We start from the raw sequence: 21,171 nt of genomic DNA, 5'->3' as shown, positions 1-21,171 counted from the left end.
TACTAACATTAACACCATCCATATAACCGTGTAAGGGTGATACCACTAGCTCTAGGAAGTGGAGTGAAAAGGGTGCTAAAATATGCTAAATAGCAAAAAAGGAGGGAATTTAAAAACATTGTGAAAGTACTCCGTAGGAGGGATCAATGGACCAAAGGTCAGTGACCTTCCCACAACTAGATCGTAAGCTTAGATAGAAATCTCACTTTAAAATTTGGTGCTAACTGCACCATGGGTCTCGGGAGGGGGGTGGAAGCGTACCTGGCACATCCTGCGGGAAAAGAAGCAGATGTTTGGATACAATTACTTGTAATACTACTTAGCTCTGTGTTGACGATGGCGTGATGTGTAGCGAACTCACGCCCTCAACGCTAGCCACCCGAATCAGCACCTAGCTTCTCCTCAGAACCGGACCCCGACGATGAAGGCCCGGGTCAGTCAGGGTGTTTTAAAGAGGATCTCAGCTTGTCGGTAGACTTCGGGGTGGGCGTGGTGAAAGCCAGTGTGAGGCTTGGAACGCATGTGTCACACCGCCGATGGGCGTAGGACGTGTTGACAACGAGGCTTGGACAGAGTAACCAATGGGGATAAAGAGTCGGATGTTGCCGGGGGAACCGGAGTTTTCGACCTGCAGAACAGAATTGTTCAAACCAACTGAATCATTAATATCTCAACACTGAATTCCATGGGATATCATCGTTCAGTCCCACTTTATTAGTACCTAAACGATAAATCCATTGCTGTTCCTTTTCAAACAGTCTATTTGTGATGTTATTGGTACCAGAGATTGTTTCTATGACTGTCCATCTCATGTCATTTGCCGTGTGGTTATTTGAAAGCAAATGCCTGCTTAATTTGGTAGTAGTTTTCTTGCACCTAATGTTACTCCGATGCTCGCAAATGCGTTGTTTTACTTTGCGAGTAGTCATGCCTATATACCGTAAGGCCTATCGGCGGTGTGACACATGCGTTCCAGGCCTCACACTGACTTTCACCACGCCCACCCGGAAGTCTACCGACAAGCTGAGATCCTCTTTAAAACACCCTGACTGACCCGGCCCTTCATCGTCGGGGTCTGGTTCTGAGGAGAAGCTAAGTGCTGATTCGGGTGGCTAGCGTTGAGGGCGTGAGTTCGCTACACATCACGCCATCGTCAACACAGAGCTAAGTAGTATTACAAGTAATTGTATCCAAACATCTGCTTCTTTTCCCGCAGGATGTGCCAGGTATGCTTCCACCCCCCTCCCGAGACCCATGGTGCAGTTAGCGCCAAATTTTAAAGTGAGATTTCTATCTAAGATTACGATCTAGTTGTGGGAAGGTCACTGACCTTTGGTCCATTGATCCCTCCTACGGAGTACTTTCACAATGTTTTTAAATTCCTTCCTTGTTTGCTATTTAGCATATTTTAGCACCCTTTTCACTCCACTTCCTAGAGCTAGTGGTATCACCCTTACAGGGTTATATGGATGGTGTTAATGTTAATATTTAACAATTGAACACCATTTTTGCCACAGTTTGGAGCACATTGGACAAACAATTGGATCCACAATTGTCATTGACTATCTGTCTATCTTATATGTTTGTTTTGTTTGTCTGTGTTTCTACAGGTGCAGATAACATCCTAAATCAGGAGTGTTGGGTTTGGGCCATTTTTTGCCCTCCCCTTCGTTTATCTTTTTGCACTTTTTTCACTTAAATTGTTTTTTCACTTTCACGTCCTCAGGTCAGGGAGAGAGTCCATACCGCCGGGGTTACACTAGTCCTGATGAATGCCTAGGTAAACTTAAACCACTTACAATTCTGAAACATGTTGACTGACTAACAATCTGAATTAATCCAATTCATTATCTTTGGCTGTAAATTCAGATACATACAACCTTTTAATTGTGCCGTAGGGATCTATTAATAAATATTTTTTGAAGATACCCTTTAGGCACGTTTTATTTTATTTGAAATTTCTCACTGCACACCCTATCACACAACCAGCTCCGCAGTCTACTGGCGTCATAGCACACCAAGGAGGCACTCGGCCTCCGAGGTGGGGCCCTATGATGAAGCATGACACTGACCAGGTCGGTGTGTGAGGGCTTTCTTATCCATCCAAATTGGATTGGCAAACTTGCTCCGTCTCTCTGGCTTCAGAGACTCGTACTAACCTGTCTTCTTTTGTTACATATCTAAAAACGGGGGACTAAGAGAGTGTTCTTCAATCTCCCTGTCTCTCCTTTTGCTTCCTCATATTGGTGACCGACATGACTTTTATGCAATTGGACAGAGAGCAAAAGAACACAAAATATATATATATGAGGAGAACAGGTTAGAAACAATAGGTAGCGCAAGGGTACTTAATCAGGCAATGGCAATTGATGAGAAACGGCACCGCCACAGGGGAAACTTGAATGATTGTGCCACCGATGAGAAATGGGTACCTCCGGGACGCTGTAACAGAGAAGACGAAGACGGCTGAAGAATGAATAAAAATTGCAGTTCAGAGCTCCCTCCAGCAACACGGTGAGACAAATATGACGAGTGGCTGGAAATAATTCAGGGGTGGGAAACTGCAGCTGTCCCCTGCACAGCAGATCCACGTCGCCAAAATGTTATAATAAAATAATCCAATAAAAGTTGATTACAAGAAAGGTGGGTTTATTGTAGACAGGTCCCAACAGCCAACACGAGTCATAACCACCGTTCCTCAGAAACTCCTCTCAACATTCTAAACCCAGCTTCAGTGGAGCAAGAGAGGAACCAAGAGGGAGAAGGAGAGAGGGGGGAAAGGTGAGAGGGTGGAAGGCACCAAGGAAAGGAAAGATGGAAAGGGGAAGACAGAGGTAGGAAGAATACAGAAGGTAGAATATAACAGATGGTCTACCATTTGTCATGGTGGTAGACATTAAGCTCACCACCTCCCTGGTGGACAATTCTCTGTATCCCTGGGACGAAATCAATTCCTTCTTCCATAGGGCAGACCTAGATCATTTGAAATCTTTGCTCTCCTGTACTTTAATAACATTGTCCTAGTAGGCATTATGCTCCATGCTCCATTCAGTGAAGGACAATTTGTCAGCTTAGTGAAAGGTTGATTCACATAGTGCAGGTAAGAAAGGTGTTTGAGCGGCCCTTGCTTATGATGCCCAAATCTTCAGCCACTATTTGCATATAAAAATAAAGGAATGGGAGTTAGTACATGGTTTAATTCAAGTTTCCCAATCTGGTTGCCACAGAAAATACCTTTCTCTGATTATGTAAAAGAAACACCTATTTTCCTGTATCAATTTTCATAAAAACAGCCTTATTAAATTGATTTTAGGAACACCAAGTTTTTTAGGAACAGATGGCTTGGGGTCTACAAGTACCCCACAAGGCGGCTGGAACAACATAGCCACCCTTTAAAAACAAGAAACCAAAAATAGCAATGCATGAAGCAATTATGACAGAGTATCTGTGGGCCACTATTGCACCCAACGGACTCATAGTAACTTTAGAACCATATATCTTCTTAGAAGATATAATTTTCAGAAAAGACTGGCGCCAGATAGCCGGGAGGTGCCCACGCGATTTGCTTGTACTCATAACCAATACTACCAAACTCCTATCGGAAGCACTAATAATAAAGATAACTATTGCAGAAAATGCATTGAAGACAACAATCAGCATATCTGCATGGAAAGCACGACTTGCTGCTATCAATTCAAGAAATGAATGATCATCAAGAATACCTTCTACAGAAGAAAATAATGAAACTACAGAAAGATATCAAGAACTTTAAGAGAGAAGACATATCCATACACGAAGGAAGATAACATGACTAACATCACTGACACCTCATCTGACAATGGATAAACTACCTCCACAAGCTCAAAGAGATCAAGTAGCAATTCCAGTAATGGAAGCTGGAAGTACAATCAAGGCGGTCCAGGAATCTTACCAACTCCACCGATGTTCAATTCCCCAATGCTAGGCTACCCAGTAGCACTACCACGATGGTATCCTGGCTACCATGGTCCACGCCACCTCACCAATTCTACCAACCACAACAACACACTCCTTTTTGGAGAAGAGGCAGGTGAAAAAACGAACAAAGACAAGGGCAATGGTCAGAGGACGATGAACAACGCAGGACAAGGAGCCAAACCAAGAAATATTAGTGGTTAACTTGTCGAACAGGACCCTAACACCAACAGAAGAATCAGTCCTACAGAGAGGACCCGGCTTTGTCCCTACTCCCAGAGAGGACCATTTAGACTCACTGGTGAATTACACACCTTCTTCCAGAAATTACGTCTAAGTTCTTTTTTCCAGATGCTGGACACGAACAAGACGGACACGACCACGGCAGACAAAGGCCCACGGAACCGATCAAAATTCATGCCTACCACTGCAATGACCAACACTGAAATACTGACCAATGAAAAGGCGGTATTACGAGACATAAATGGTTTACAACCAAAGAAAGTTTATAACAATCTACTTTCAAGAGACAGGAAAGTCCTTCAAGACCTCAACAGTGATCAGATGATTACAATAAAACTTGCGGACAAAGGCGGAGCAATCATCATTCTCAACACTGACAACTACAATAATGAATACCACAGATAACTGGCAGACATCAGATACTATCAAAAAATAGACACAGATCCCACAGATTCCGCCACGAGAAGAATCACCATCTCAGTAACTGAAGCACAAACAAATGGATGGATTAGCAAGAATGAAGCAGAATTCCTAGTGAACTCCAAACCTACGACCTACAATTTACATCTTGCCAAAAATCCACAAAAACATCATGCCCTCACCTGGAAGATCAATAGTGTCTGGGATTAAGTTTATCCTTGAACCACTCAGCCAATACTGTGACTACTTCCTACAACCATTAGTACAAGCGACACCATCTTACCTCAAAGACACAAAAGAAACCCTCAACCTAATTGATCACATAAGGGGACCGGAGGAAATCACCCTACTAGTGACCCTCGACGTGGAAGCGTTAAATACCAACATCCCACAAAAAGCTACAATGAGAGTAGCTGAAGACAGACTAAGGCACCGCGACTTGGCCACACCACAACCAGTAAATTTTATTTTGGAATGCGCAGAACTAGCCCTAAAGAATAACTTCTTAAAGTTCCAAGAGCAACACTACCAACAAATCCACGGAACTTGCAAAGGCAGCACTTTTGCACCAAGCTTAGAATGCCTATACGGGGCCCATTTGGAGCCAGAATACACACTACCAGTTTCCAACCCCTTTAAACCAGAAATAAAAGAGTGGAACCATTATATAGACGACATACTCATTTTACAGAAAGGCACAAAAGGACAATGCACTGAATTCCACACCTGGATTAACAAACAGGATCCTTTCCTAAAATTCACACTGACCTCCTCAATTGAAGAGATCCCTTTCCTGGACCTACTAATCATCCCACAAGTTGGAAAACTTCTCACTAAAACATACAAAAACCTACAGACCAAAGGAGTTCACTAACATACAACAGCCATCACACAAAAGCTTTGAGACAGAACCTTTATTTTGGACAATTTCTTAGGCTCAAAAGAAACTGATTAATTCCACGGATTATGAAACACAAGCTGCAGAATTAGGCAATAACCTGGAACCGAGGAACTACCCATGGAGAATCAAAAAGAAGGCGCAGAAACGCGCTCGCAACAATCTTCGTGATGCATTACTAGATACTCTTGAAAAACCAATGGATGAGACAATTACATGTGTTAAAACCTACACACCACAATCAAATCAAGTGAAGAAAATCCTACTAAAACACTGGAACATCCTGCACACAGGAGGGATGCAACTGAAGCACCCAAGATTCACCTTCATACGTACACAGAATATTAAAGACATGGTAGTGCACACAAAACCACAGGGTAAACAACTGGACAACCAAAGGACACTGTGGGACCTCCCTAAAGTAAAAGGGCATTACCCATGCGGAACCTGCAACATTGCCCCCTAACAACACATACCACAACTCTACAACTAAACAACCAGGAGTGGACACAGAGAAAACATACACACTGTAATACTAAAAACTGTGTGTACATGGAAAAATGTCCTTGCAGCCTCCTCTACATAGGAATAACAACCAGAGGCGTGGGAACGAGAGTGAACGAACACAGAAGTAATATACAGTTCGAGAAAAACACCATTAAAATGGGCAGATACTACATCAACACAGGACATACACCAGATCAAATTACATGGACTGTCATAGAGTCCAATCCATCATGGTCTAATAGGGCACAGTTTTAAAAAGAACAAAGATGGGTTTACGGACCAATACCCTTTGTCTTAGCGACAAAATACCGAGGATTGAGGTAGTGTAGCCTAATGACCACCATCAACCTCTTTTGTTCCAATTCTGCAGATAAACTTACCATAATGATGTGTAAACACAAACACACATAAATCGTTTTTCCAGAATACAGGCCAGCTCAGACACTAGGTTTGAGGATGAAACCATATATGTAGAGTACTAGAAATGGGGCTTCGCATATAGTGACTGATAACATATCATGATATCACTCCAAGATGGCACCCATGGTCAAACCATCGTCCGGCCGCCGACACCACTCAAAGATGGTGCCTGTGCTCTATAAACCTATCTACTTAGATCCACTAATAAGTCTTCACTACTCTAACCACCAACCATCACATTTAGTACAATCAAAAATTCATTATAGAACACCTGCTGTTAAAAATATCTTGATAACAATAAATTTCAAGAACTTTGTTCACTCAAACACCCCATTACATGATGGCATCCACGCATCACGTCACACACGCTCCCATTAACGCAAAGTTGACTCACTGATTGAACACACCTCCGCTATATAACGGACAGGGGCCAACCTTCCCATTACCGGCGGAGACAGGGTGAGGCATGCAGGTGGATCGGCCCTGCTACTACGGGAGAACCATGAGTAAAAATAGAAAGGTAAACCCTTTCAGTATGCGAGGAATCATCTCTCAGGTTTTTACTAGCGCTTAGCCTGTAAATATTTGTTTCTTAAAAAGAAGCCTCAATAATACATGCACTCTCTTTTTTGTGTCAAACCTGCCGAACTTGTGAGAAAGGTCAGGCTGTATGCATAAGTTCAATGACCCACTTACAACTTTTCTGAACAGAAAACTGGGGCACTACAAAGCCGCTTAATTTAAGCAGGACTCTGTGTTGTTCTCCTCAGGCTTCCAACACCATAAAATCCTAACGAAGCCTGGGAACTCCGTGCAATGTCGACTCCCCCTAACTGTACATGGAAATCCCTCTAGCATGGAGGGTTTGTCTTTGTACTATGTATAACAGCTACCAAGTTTTCTTAGTTTTCAAAACAATGCCATTTTACTACTCAACAACAAACTTTATTGATCACTACAGTGGCATCTTAACACTATTTTATTTTGCCTACTCTAATTTCATAGTTCCTGAGTGCCCTCCCTGATCTCATGAGGTCCTGAGTCTGATGCCAAGGGGTGAGAAACATAATGTATTTTGTAAAAAACAAGAAAACAGTGTCTAGAGGTTTGCCATCAATGGTGGGGCCTATTTTGCTGAATTATTTACCTAGACTGCTATGGCTCATATACTTACCTTACGAATGAGCCTCTTCATACAGTAACATCAACCTAGATACATTATCCAAAGGTACTGTATGAAGAACCCAGTAAAACGTATGGATAAAGAACTACACTGGCACAATCTAATCATTGATCTTATAACTATTTTTGTATGTCTGTCACTATGGTGAGAAAAATCCATTTAATTATTCACACCACTGTTATTATGCACATACTTATGCCAACCTGTAGCGATAATACTCATGCTAAGGGTAATGCGCACCAGGCCCTCCAATGGATGACTCAGACAATATAACCTACGGAATTTTGATGGGTTCCGTAGGCCTGTGACTGCCGTGGTCATGTCCGTCTTGTTCATGTCCAGCGTCTGGAAAAAGGATCTTAGACGTAATTTCCGGAAGAAGGTGTGCAATTCAGCAGTGAGTCTAAACGGGTCCTCTCTGGGAGTAGGGACAAAACCTAGTCCTCTCTGTAGGACTGATTCTTCTGTTGGTGTGAGGGTCCTGTTCGACAGGTTATCCACAATTTTTTCTTGATTTGGCTCCTTGTCCTGCGTTGTTCCTCGTCATCCGACCATTGCACTTGTCTTTGCTCATTTTTTCGCCTGCCTCTTCCTCTGCTCCTGCCTCTGTTCCAAAAAGTAGGGCGTTGTTGTGGTTAGTAGAATGGGTGAGGTGGAGGTGGACCATGGTAGCCAGAATACCATGGTGGTGGTGCTACTGAGTAGCCTGACATTGGGTAACTGAATATGGGTGGAGTTGGTAGGATTCCTGGAACACCTTGAATGTTCTTCCAGCTTCCAATGCTGGAATTTCTACTTGATCTCTTTGATCCGGCGGAGGTAGTTGATCCATCGTCAAATAAGGTGACGCTACAATACTAAAAATACTTGTGTCACCAATCAAGGCGGTCCAGGAATCCTACCAACTCCACTGATGTTCAATTACCCAATGCCCGGCTACCCAGTAGCACCACCACCATGGTATACTGGCTACCATGGTCCACCGCCACCTCACCCATTCTACTAACCACAACAACGCCCTCCTTTTTAGAACAGAGGCAGGGGCAGAGGAAGAGGCAGCCGAAACACTGAGCAAAGACAAGTGCAATGGTCGGAGTTACATCCACCTAGATACTTAACCTAAAGTTACTGTATGAACAATCCAGTAAAGTGTATGGATAAAGAACTACACTGGCTCAATCTAATCATTGATCTTATACCTATTTTTGTATGTCTGTCACTCTGCTGAGAAAAATTGTTTTAATTATTCCCACCACTGTTATTATACGCGTACTTATGCCAACCGGTAGCGATAATACTCACGCTAAGGGTAATGCGCACCAGGCCCTCCAATGATGGCGCGGACAATATAACCTATCAGGACAAAATATTAACACTACAATACTAAACTTTTTCTCTTTTCTGAAATGCTACTCCCTTCTAAAAAAACTGGTGGCACTGGTTAGTTCAGGCCGCTACTGATACTGAAATTGACCTTCCTTTGGTCCTGAAGAAGTGTTTTGGATCTCTTCTGAGGCCACATGCAGCTCAAAACATGTTGACCATTATATATGTCCATTAGGGACATATACCCAGCTACAGAGTGATATAATATCACCTAGAGCAGCACCACAAACTTTGTGGTAACAATGACAGATGGATCACCCTAATAAATAGTATCCACTCACCCTCCAGTCATTTTTTAACACACCACTTTATACTTCACTGCCACTCACACCCAGGCACCCAAACAGCTTCTCATTAAAATATCTCTGATGAAGAGACACTTTGTGGGACCCGTAGAGCATTGCAGTGCCAGCCCGACGAGGAGGAAAGCCCAAATGATGAAGCCTGACATCCCTTGGGTGTGTGAGGGCATTATGATGAGTGATTTCACTATAGGATTCATGTATCTTTGCATCAAAGTTCAATTTATTTATTTCATCCGCATATGTTTTTATTCACATATTCTGAACCATATTTTCTTTTCAAGCATCTTTATAGAATTCCAATGCATTTCGGTGCCTCGTGCACCTTCATCAGGGAAAATCTGGAATGTACAAATAAACATTCTTAATACTGAGTACTCTATCAATCCCAGTGTGTGCTAACTAATTACGCGCATGCTGATATCATGGGTTACGTGTTGTTTCTGCTCTCAAAATCCCATGTTAAACTCTTGCATACTCGAGGTTCGCATTTAAACAGAAAATCTGATTTGCCCATTCTACTTTAAAAGGTTCTGGCACCATGGTCGCGTGGGTCGAGTGTGGACGAATGCATAAAAACTTAGCTGCCTGACTGCTTGCTGAGCGTTTACTACTAAAGCGCTTTGTCTGTGCGTTGTTCATCTTACCTCGCGTATGGTTCTAACGCGGTGTCTTCACTCCGCGTGGTGTTTGTTCAGTCTGTGTTACAGAACCGGTATAAGATGGGTATTTACGCTGTGCGTGTTACGCGCATGCGCACGCACAGCGTAAATACCCGTCTTATACCGGTTCTGTAACACAGACCGAACACACACCACGCGGAGTGAAGACGCCGCGTTAGAACCATACGCGAGGTAAGATGAACAACGCACAGACAAAGCACTTCAGTAGTAAACGCTCAGCAAGCAGTCAGGCGGCTACGTTTTTATGCATTCGTCCACACTCAACCCACGCGACCATGGTGCCAGAACCTTTTAAAGTAGAATGGGCAAATCAGATTTTCTGTTTAAATGCGAACCTCGAGTATGCAAGAGTTTAACATGGGATTTTGAGAGCAGAAACAACACGTAACCCATGATATCAGCACACGTGTAATTAGTTAGCACACACTGGGATTGATAGAGTACTCTGTATTAAGAATGTTTATTTGTATATTCCAGATTTTCCCTGATGAAGGTGCACGAGGCACCGAAATGCATTGGAATTCTATAAAGATGCTTGAAAAGAAAATATGGTTCAGAATATGTGAATAAAAACATATGCGGATGAAATAAATAAATAGATCTTTGATGCAAAGATACATGAATCCTCTAGTGAAATCATTCAAAAAAATGTATTGCTGAATATTGGTCAGCCCCAACACCCGTGCCAAGGGTGAGAGGCCTATGGATTAATAGGTCTGCCACACTTTGAAGTATCCGTTACACTCCTGGAGGGGAGTGATACCCTCGAGCACGAAAAAAAGACACCACAGAAAATAAGGCGGTGCACATCCCAAAACCTTGTGCTAATTGTCATTATGATGAGGACGCACAGTCCCCCACAGATAGAGTAGCACACAACAAAAGTTTTTCCTCTTTCATCCTCTACAAGGAACAGTGAACCCCCTTGTGTACTAGTAACTTCTCGGGAGCAAGGGTCACTGGACCTAATAATCATCTCCTAGTGTCTCCCCTCTCTATAAATAGGATTACTTAGCACGGCGGATCAGCCGAGGGATGTAACTTCTATTTCCTTTTCCCCTCCTCTGCTCTGCCACACTCAAGTACATCATGATAGAACAGGTAGGTTTAAGTTTTGATGTTAACATAGTGTCAGAGATTTTAAGAACACCGAGTTTGTTTGGAACAGAGGGCTTGTCGTCTACAAGTACCCCACAAGGTGATTGGAACTACATAGCCACTGTAAAAAAACAGCCAGTAAAAATAGCAATGCATGGAGCTATTATGAAAGAGTATCTGCGGGCCAGTATTGAACCCAACGGCCTCATTGTAACTTTAGCACCACAATCTTCTTAGAAGATATAATTTTCAGAAAAGACAAGTCAGATAGCCTAGAGGTGCACACACAATTTGCTTGTACTCATAATCAATACTACCAAACGCCTATCGGAAGCACTAATAATAAAGATAACTATTGCAGAAAATGCATTGAGGACAACAAACAGCAAATCTGCATGGAAAGCATGACTTGCTGAGATCAATTCAGAAATGAATGATCATAAAGAATACCTTCTACAGAAGAAAATAATGAAACTACAGAAAGATATCAAGAACTTTGAGCGAGACAAGATATATCCATACATGAAGGAGGATGACATGACTAACATCACTGACACATCATCTGACGATGGATCAGCTACCTCCGCCAGACCAAATAGATCATGTAGCAATTCCAGCAATGGTAGGTGGAAGAACAATCAAGGCGGTCCAGGAATCCTACAAACTCCACCGATGATCAATTACCCAATGCCAAGCTACCCAGTAGCACCACCACCATGGTATCCTGGCTACCATGGTCCACCGCCACCTCACCCATTCTACCAACCACAACAATGCCCTCCTTTTTGGAAAAGAGGTAGGAGCAGAGGAAGAGGCAGGCGAAAAAACGAGCAAAGACATGTGCAATGGTCGGAGGACGAGGAACACTGCAGGACAAGGCAAAACCAAGAAAAATCTGTGGTTAACCTGTCAAACAGGACCCTAACACCAACAGAAGAATCAGTCCTACAGAGAGGACAAGGCTTTGTCCCTACTCCCAGAGAGGATCCGTTTAGACTCGCTGGTGAACTACACACCTGCTTCCGGAAATTACGTCTAAGATCCTTTTTCCAGACGCTGGACACGAATAAGACAGACATGACTATGGCAGACACAGGCCTACGGAACCCATCAGAATTCACGCCTACCACTACAATGACCAACACTGAGATACTGACCTATGAAAAGGCGGTATTACGAGACATGAACGGTTTACAAGTGAAGAAAGTTTATAACGACATACCTACAAGAGAGAGGAAAGCCCTTCAAGATCTCAACAGTGATCAGACAATTACAATAAAACCTGCAGACAAAGGCGGAGCAATCGTCATTCTCAACACTGACCATTGCTAAAATGAATGCCACAGACAACTGGCAGACAACAGATACTATAATAAAATAGACACAGATCCCACAGATTCCCTTACAAGAAGAATCACCATCTCAGTAACTGAAGCACAAACAAATGGATGGATAAGCAAGAATGAAGCAGAATTCCTATTAAACTCTAAACCTACGACCCCATACTTCTACATCTTGCCAAAAATCCACAAAAACATCTTACTCATACCCCCACCTGGAAGACCAATAGTGTCTGGGATTAACTCTATCCTTGAACCGCTCAGCCAATACTGTGACCACTTCCTACGAACATTAGTACAAGCGACGCTGTCGTACCTCAAAGACACAAAAGAAACCATCAACCTAATTGAGCACATTAGGGGACCGGAGGAAATCACCCTACTAGTGACCCTCGATGTGGAATCGTTATATACCAACATTTCACAAGAAGCTACACTGAGAGTAGTTGAAGAAAGTCAAAGGCACCACGACTTGGCCACACCACAACCAGTAAATTTTATTTTGGAATGCGCAGAACTAGCCCTAAAGAATAACTTCTTTAAATTCCAAGATCAACACTACCAACAAATCCACAGAACTTGTATGGGCAGCACTTTCGTGCCGAGCTTAGCATGCCTATACATGGCCCATTTTGAGGCAGAACACATCCTACAAGTTTCCAACCCCTTTAAACCAGAAATTAAAGAGTGGAAACGTTATATAGATGACATACTGATGTTATGGACAGGTACAAAAGAACGCTGCACTGAATTCTACACCTGGAATAACGAACCGGATCCTTTCCTAAAATTCACACTGACCTCCTCAAGTGAAGAGATCCCTTTCCTGGGCCTACTAATCATCCTACAAGATGGAAAACTTCTCACCAAAACATACAAAAACCTACAGACCAAAGCAGTTTACTAACCTACAACAGCCATCACACAAAAGCCTTGAGACAGAATCTTCCATTTGGACAATTTCTGAGGCTCAGAAGAAGCTGCAGCAATACCACGGATTGTGAAACAAAAGATGCAGAACTAGGCAATAACCTGGAACAGAGGAACTACCAGTGGATATTCATAAAGAATGCGCAGAAACGTGCACACAACAATCACTGGTAAGCATTACTAGAAACTCTTAAAAAACCAAAGGATGAGACAATTTAATGTGAGACAACCTACACATCACAATCAAATCAAGAAAAGAAAATCCTACTAAAACACACGAACATCCTGCATACAGGAGGGATGCACCTGGAGCGCCCAAGATACGCCTTCAGACTTACACAGAATATTAAAGACATGGTCATGCACACAAGACCACAGGGTAAAGAACCGGACAACAAAAGGACACTGTGGGACCTCCCTAAAATCAAAGGGCATTACCCATACGGAACCTGCAATATTTGCCCCCTAACAACACATACCACAACTCTACAACTAAACAACCAGGAGTGGACACAGAGAAAACATACAAACTATAATACTAAAAACTGTGTGTACATTGTAAAATGTCCTTGCAACCTCCTGTACATAGGAATGACAACCAGAGCCGTGAGGATGAGAGTGAATGAACACAGAAGTAATATATGGTGCAAGAAAAACACCACTAAAATGAGCAGACACTACATCGACACAGGACATACACCAGATCAAATGACCTGGACTGTCATAGAGTCCAATCCCTCATAATAGGACAATATTTCAAAAAGATATGTTTATTGCCTACATACCAATACCCTTGGTCTAACTGACAAAATACTGTGGATTGAGGTAGTGTAGCCTAAGGACCACATCACCATCAACCTCTTTTGTCCCAATTCTACAGATAAAGTTACCATAATTATGTGTAAACACAAACACACATATATCTTTTTTCCAGAATACACGCCAGCCCAGACCTTCTGGTTGAGGATGAAACTGTATATGTAGAGTACTAGAAATGGGGCTTCACATATAGTGAGTGATAACATATCACAATATCACTCCAAGATGGCACCCATGGTCAAACCATCGACCGGCCACCTACTCTACTGAAGGTGGCGCCTGTGCTATATAAACCTATCTACTTAGATCCACTAGTAAGTCTTTACTACTCTAACCACCAACAATCACATTTAGTAAAATCAAAAATTAATTATAGGACACCCGCTGTTAACAATATCTTGATAACAATAAATTTCAAGAACTTTGTTCACTCAAACACTCCAAAACAAGATGGCGCCGACGCATCACGTCACACACTCTCCCATTAACGCGTAATTAACTCACTGATTGAACACACTTCCGCTATATAAGGGACAGCGGCCAACCTTCCCATTACCGGCGGAGATAGGGAGAGGCACGCAGGTGGATCAGCCCTGATACTACATGGGTAAAAATAGAAAGGAAAACCCTTTCAGTATGCAAGGAATCATCTCTCAGGTTTTTACTAGCGCTCAGCCTGTAAATATTTGTTTCTTAAAACAAAGCCTCAGTAATATATGTACTCTCTCTTTACTGTCAAACCTGCTGAACATGTGAGAAAGGTCAGGCTGTATGCATAAGTTCACTCAACCACTTAGAACTTTTCTGACCAGATGAGCCAGGCGCTATGAAGCCGCTTACGTGCAACCAGAGCTCTGTGCCATTCTCCTTAGGCCTCCAAAACCATAAAATCATAACAAAGCCTGAGAACTCGGTGCAATTTTGAATCCCCCTAACTGTAAAGGGAAATCCCTTTAGCATGCGTGGTTTGTTTCTGGACTCTGTATAACTGCTACCAAGTTTTCTTTTTCAAAACAATGTGTTTTTACTTCTCAACAACAAACTTTATTGATTACTACAGCGGAATCTTAACAGTATTTTATTTTTCCTTCTCTAATTTCACAGTTCCCGAGTGCCCTCATTGATCTCATGAGGTCCTGACGCTGATACCAAGGAGTGAGAAACATGATGTATTTTGTAAAAAACAAAACAACAGTGTCTAAAGGTTTGCCGTCAATTGTGGGGCCTATTTTGCGGCATTATTTACCCAGACAGCTATGGATCATATACTTACTTCATGAATGAGCCTCTTCATAGAGTAGCATCAACCTAGATACTTTACCTAAAGGTACTGTATGAACAACCCAGTAAAATATATGGATTAAGAACTAAACTGGCACAATCTAATCATTGATCTTATACCTATTTTTGTATGTCTGTCACTATGCTGAGAAAAATCGTTTTAATTATTCACACCGCTGTTATTATACAAGTACTTATGCCAACCTTTAGCAATAATACTCACGCTTAGGGCAAGGCGCACCAAGCCCTCCAATGATGGCGCGGACAATATAACCTTTCATGACAAGATAGGAACGCTACAATACTTTTGCCCCATACTTTTTCTCTTTTCAGAAACGTTACTCCCTTCTAAAAAACCTGGTGGCACTAGTTAGTTCAGGCCGCTACTGATACTAAAATTGACCTTCCTGTGGTCCTGAAGAAGCGCTTTGGTTCTCCTTCTTAGGCCACATACAGCGCAAAACATGTTGACCGTTATATATGTCCATTAGGTACATATACCCAGCTGCAGAGGGAGATAATATCCCCTAGAGCAGCACCACACACTTTGTTTTCACAATGACAGAGAGATCACCCTAATAAAAAGTATCTACTCTCCTTCCAGTCATTTTTTAACACAACACTTTAGACTTCACTGTCACTCACACCCATGCACTCAAACGGCTTCTCATCAAAAGATCTCCGATAAAGAGACCCTTCGGGGGACCCGTAGTGCATTGCAGCGCTGGCCTGACGAGGAAGAAAGCCCAAATGATGAAGCATGACCTCTTTCGGGGTGTGTGAGAGCATTATGATGAGGACACACTATCCCCAACAGATAGAGTAGCACGCGACAAAAGTTTTTTCCGCTTTCATCCTCTACAAGGAACAGTGACTCCCTTTGTGCACTACTGCTTTAAGAACTGACCAGATCTCCTTTGTATTGAAGTTAAATGAATGTGATGTTAACAATGACCTTGCATCACTCCACTTGGAGTGGATATGGACATACCGTTTCTTGTAAAGACAGGGAGTGATGGAAGGCTGAGCAAAAAGCAGTATAGAAATGGCCCTCAACAAGGAAACCTGGTTGATTGCTTCCCAACTCTAATTTGAAGGGCGCTGCACTTTTGCGCTGCTCGTGCGTCACCTTCCTGAGTTTCCATTGGCACAGTGTGCCGCAGCATATTTACAAGTCCATGTAAAGCTCTTTACTTTTGTAAATACGTGCCTATTTCATGCAGAACACTGCATGAAAGGGGGGTTCAATGGGTGTTGCTATTGGTGTTCCCACCAACACCCATGATATCTGAAGCATTCCCAGAGTTACGAGAAGTCGTAAACCTAGGAATGCATCAAAGGGTGGCTTTAGGGAGGTGCAACAAGGAGAAAAGTTTTCATCTAGTGTAATCCCAGGCTGTCTGAGAATGAGCTTCCTCAGCAGTTTTGATTGACACCCCACGATGATTTGGTCTCTTATCTCCTCTCTCGGATTGAAGAACGGGCAGCTGCTGGCCAGCCGGCGTAGCCTGGCGTAGTACATGTCAACCGATTCAGACTCTGTTTGCCATGCCCTCTTGAACTTGAACTTCTCGAAATCATTGTTCAGTTGGGGGTCAAAATGGGCGTTGGGGGCGTCGACCGCGGCCTCGTAGTCGTCCTCCCGTCCGGTGTCAGGGAGTGTCTCAAAAAGGTCATATATTTCGGGGCCTCCATACAAGATGAGGAGGGACCTCTTGACTGTTCCATCTGTTTCGTGGGTTCCCTTGAAGTAGAGGTTAAGTCTTCCGAGCCACGCTTTCCACCTCGGCGCAGCTGTCGCTGGGTCAGCCGATTCGCTGAATGGGGGAAGAGGTGCAACGCCTGTGTGTGCATGGCTGGTTACTTGGGGGCCTGTGCCTGTGGCGAGGTTCTGGGTGGGTCATGCGGGGCCAGGTGGTGGCAGCACGGGCGCTGCAGCTCCTGGCGCTGGGTCTGTCATCATGCTCTCCTTCACGGGAGGTGCTGCAGCCTCCTGGGAAACAGTAGGCCACGTCTTGTTCCCCCCTCCGTGATATTGTACCGGCTATTCTGAATGGCGTTCCGCGGGCATGTGTGGCTCCAGACAGGTAGTGCAGGTGGGACTGGGTCAGAGCAATGTGGTGCTGTATAGCAGTTCCCTTCCAAAGTACCGCTTCAGAGATTTCCAGAGCCACTTGTGTGTACTGTCTTACACGCTCTTGTATTGGCCAATGCTTGTTTGCCGTGTCTAGCGTTGAAAAAACTGAAGGGAAGCGTCCCACGCCGACTGGGGATGACCGGGCAAACAGGAGGGAGTACGGAGCCGACGTGCAACGTCGCTCTGCTTCACCCCTCCCCTTCAGAGGCTGCGCGTGTGTGTGCTGCACGCCTGGGGGGGGAGGGGCCGTGTGCCTCGATGCAAGCACGCTGTGTGTGGGCCGTGCAGGCCGCGGATGTACGGCACGGGCGGGGCTGCCGATGACTCACTCACCTGTTCGGCGCGCGCGCGAGTCCCGCCAGCGGAAGGCGCTCCCTCGGGGGAGACGCGTGGGTGGGCCTCAAACCATCGCGCAAGCAGCGCTGTGATGCCGGCAGGCCTCCCACCAGAGCGGGTGGGCTCCGCGTTGATCTTCGTCCAGCGCAAGCGGCGCACCGATGCTCAGGCGCCAGAGGCGAGCCGACGCTCCTGGCAGGTGGCAGGGCAGGGCACACGCGAGGTCGGTACTGGCCTCGTCGCCAATGTGGAGTGCGAGGACTGGGCCTCGCACGTGGGCAGAACAGAAGACACAAAGGCAGCAGGTACACTGTGTTGCAGGCTGCCGGAAAGACCCCGAGCGGTCTTCCGCCTCTTTATTATATACCCCGGAGCGAGCCCACCCTGGGGGTGTGGGGATGCATGTTAAAGCTGTTACAAAGTATAGAGAAGCCCGGGAGTCTCTCTACAGTTTGCACTATGGTATTCCACTTGCCTTCTGTGGTCTCTCCCTCCCTCTCTCTCTCTGCCCCTCCCCTTTTCACTCATTGGAAAGTTTCTACAGTTCAGCCAGAGGCTGCCTTAGAATGTTGACATTTTTTTTTTCAAACAAGGGGTACCAGGCAAGCAATTTAGAATGTTGACAAGGCAGCCTGACAGGCAGAGTTCTTGGTCGCTGGGCTTGAGCGCGACGTGTTAGAGGTTCCTCAGGGGAGGCCGTAATAAAGGCTACTTATTCTTCACCTACCTGTTCCAGGCGTCTTTATAACAGTATGTTTTTCCATTCAATTTTTCTCTCGAAATAGCACTAAGTGCATTTCCTGAGATATACACATTTGTTTGTATAATTTCCCCAACATGTCACTATAGGTCTTTGAAAAAAAAGGATGCAATTGTATATAAAACAAGTTAAGGGGTGGTTCCTTTACATGGCAGTGATGCATTGTTATCATGGTTAAGAATGTGTATTATTATCAAGGTGACTGAATTTTACTTTCATCTTTTCATTGGTTACATCTCTTTAATAGTTTTTTGTAACTGTATTACATTTTTTCTAACCTTGATAAAAAAATGTTACAGTAAAATTTCATTTCAGAATTGATCTCTCAGGCATTCTTTCTGAATACTGCTATTCATATGCACAGTTAACTGAGCATCCATCCATCTGCAAGTATATTGTTACTGGCAGTTCACATGTGACAAAGACCACTGAATAAATGAACGAATTTCATTCTGCCAAAGTGCTCTGAAAGTACCTGCTGTGAGTAGTAAGGATGCCAGTGGATGGCGCTGTCGTTCACCAGAAGATGCTGTTCCCCCTTCGACATGAACGAGCGTCCAACTGTACTGCAGGTCACTGCCCCGCCTTCCCGTACTACACAGTTCAGGATGTCATACTGACTTGGAATGCTGCCGGTTTCATCAAAGAACATCTCATCCCCGCCAGTGGTGTTAAAGTGAACGGTCTTCATATATTTATTAAGCTAAACAATGACATGAAGACATAAGAGAAACAGTTTCTTAATTTAAAGTATTCTAGTCTTGATAACAACAACACTGTTAGAAATTAAAGTAGATACAACTCTTATATAAGAACGTAAGGTTCCTCGTGAGACTGATCACCTGTGAAATGAAAATGAAAAGGTCAAATAATCTACGCATTCTTCGTGGGAAACTGACAGCAAGCTAGCCAGAACCCTGGGCCATTCGCTGGTTATATTCAGTGCTTTGTAAGTGTGCATCACAAAACATGACATGGAATACACTATCATGGTATGAATACCAAATGGAGCAGTTTAAGCACTCCACAGCATAAACATAGTCTTTAGGAGCATACCATAACTTGGACTTGCCATAGTACGGTGCAGCAAAAAACACAATAATTTCCATCCATTGCTATTGTAATTTTTCAAAAGATGAGTCAAAGAGGCCTGCTACGGCCAGAAGTGTGTCCTGCTATCACTGTGCCACGGGGACCCAAGCTGACACTTGTTGGGAGGTGACTCGCTTAGCAATAAATAAATATAATAAAAAAGTTTATATGGTGCATAGCTACTTCAACCGAAGTGTCCTGGCACTGAAGGTCTAACTCCAGTGATCCAGCAACATAAAGCAGCCCAGAGCAGTAGGAGCAGTGGTGGCTCCTCCGCTAAGATGGAGGAGCATCGACCCTTAACTCATTGAGCAGTGCAAAAGAAAAATAACATGATGATAACAAGAAGTTGTTATCATTTTATTTTTCTTTGCAGGACTCCGACTCCAGCCAGCTCACATGGGACTGGGCTCTCCCAAGTCAGAGGGATGAGGAGTCGTTTACACTCCCTCCCTATGTGCGTATGATGGCTTGGGGCCAGCCAAACAGTCATGCGCAGTTAGCATGTTCTCCACTGGGCTGTGTTGCACAGCCCAGTGGAAAACATGCCCAGCCTCCCAGTTACTGCCTGGGTGGCTATTTCTGCTCCTGCAGCATCGTGATTGGCTGGGAGAGTCTGAGTGACTGGGTGCTTCCGGTGCTCTGTGAGGACTGAGGAGAGACGTGTGGCAGCGGCTAAAAAAGTAAGTTAATTTTGCATTTTTATATCATGTCTCCCCCCCCCCCTGCAGCCGCCATTGAGTAGGAGAACAGCTACTATCTGAATAATCAGTTTTTTAAGTTTTTTCAAAATACCATTTTAGTCTTTGCCTGTCTTAAGTAAAGTTCAGGTTGTATTATTTATTTTTCTGTAGTGTTAAGACAGGTGTGAAAATTGTTCTTCACGCTCTGTAATAGGTGTACATATTGTTCTTCTTAGTGTGTAATAGTCCAGGGTGAGCTATGAAACAATAGAGTGGAGTGCACCCAGATCAATTCTCAGTGGTGCAGATCAATTTAAGCATGCATCTCCGATGATCACTGATTTCCTATGAAAACCATACAGTGTGATTTAAACATAACATGAAAAAACAAAGCAAATGACAAACACATTTTTGACATTGACATAGCACATATAAGGTGTGAGGACCGAAAAGTCCCTTGCATGGTGATGGACCTGTACTTCTGCCCTGAGTGCCCCAAATGTAATGATGTCTGGATCCTTGATGCTGGTTTTTGTTGTCATGGGTGAACATGATCATGCGTGTTCGCCATGGCATAGGCCTGTCTCACAGATTGTGGCCTTTTCAGAGCTGATGGGGGGCCAAAAGCACTACCCTCAAAGTGCTGAAAGACTACTGCCTTTGCCAGGAGTCAAGCAGCACAAGCACAATGGTGGCAGC

The 21,171-nt window shown here is 43.9% G+C and overlaps 1 pseudogene; it reads right to left on the bottom strand.

Moving 5' to 3' along the window:
• LOC147748340 (vomeronasal type-2 receptor 26-like) overlaps positions 1 to 21,171 on the bottom strand; it is a 240,085-nt pseudogene that overhangs the window by 103,950 nt on the left and 114,964 nt on the right.

Source organism: Lissotriton vulgaris, chromosome 1_1 (genome assembly GCF_964263255.1).
Source record: "Lissotriton vulgaris chromosome 1_1, aLisVul1.2, whole genome shotgun sequence".
Classification (NCBI taxonomy): domain Eukaryota; kingdom Metazoa; phylum Chordata; class Amphibia; order Caudata; family Salamandridae; genus Lissotriton; species Lissotriton vulgaris.
The sequence above is the reverse complement of the archived record's forward strand: the minus strand, read 5'-3'. Positions and strand labels throughout refer to the sequence as shown.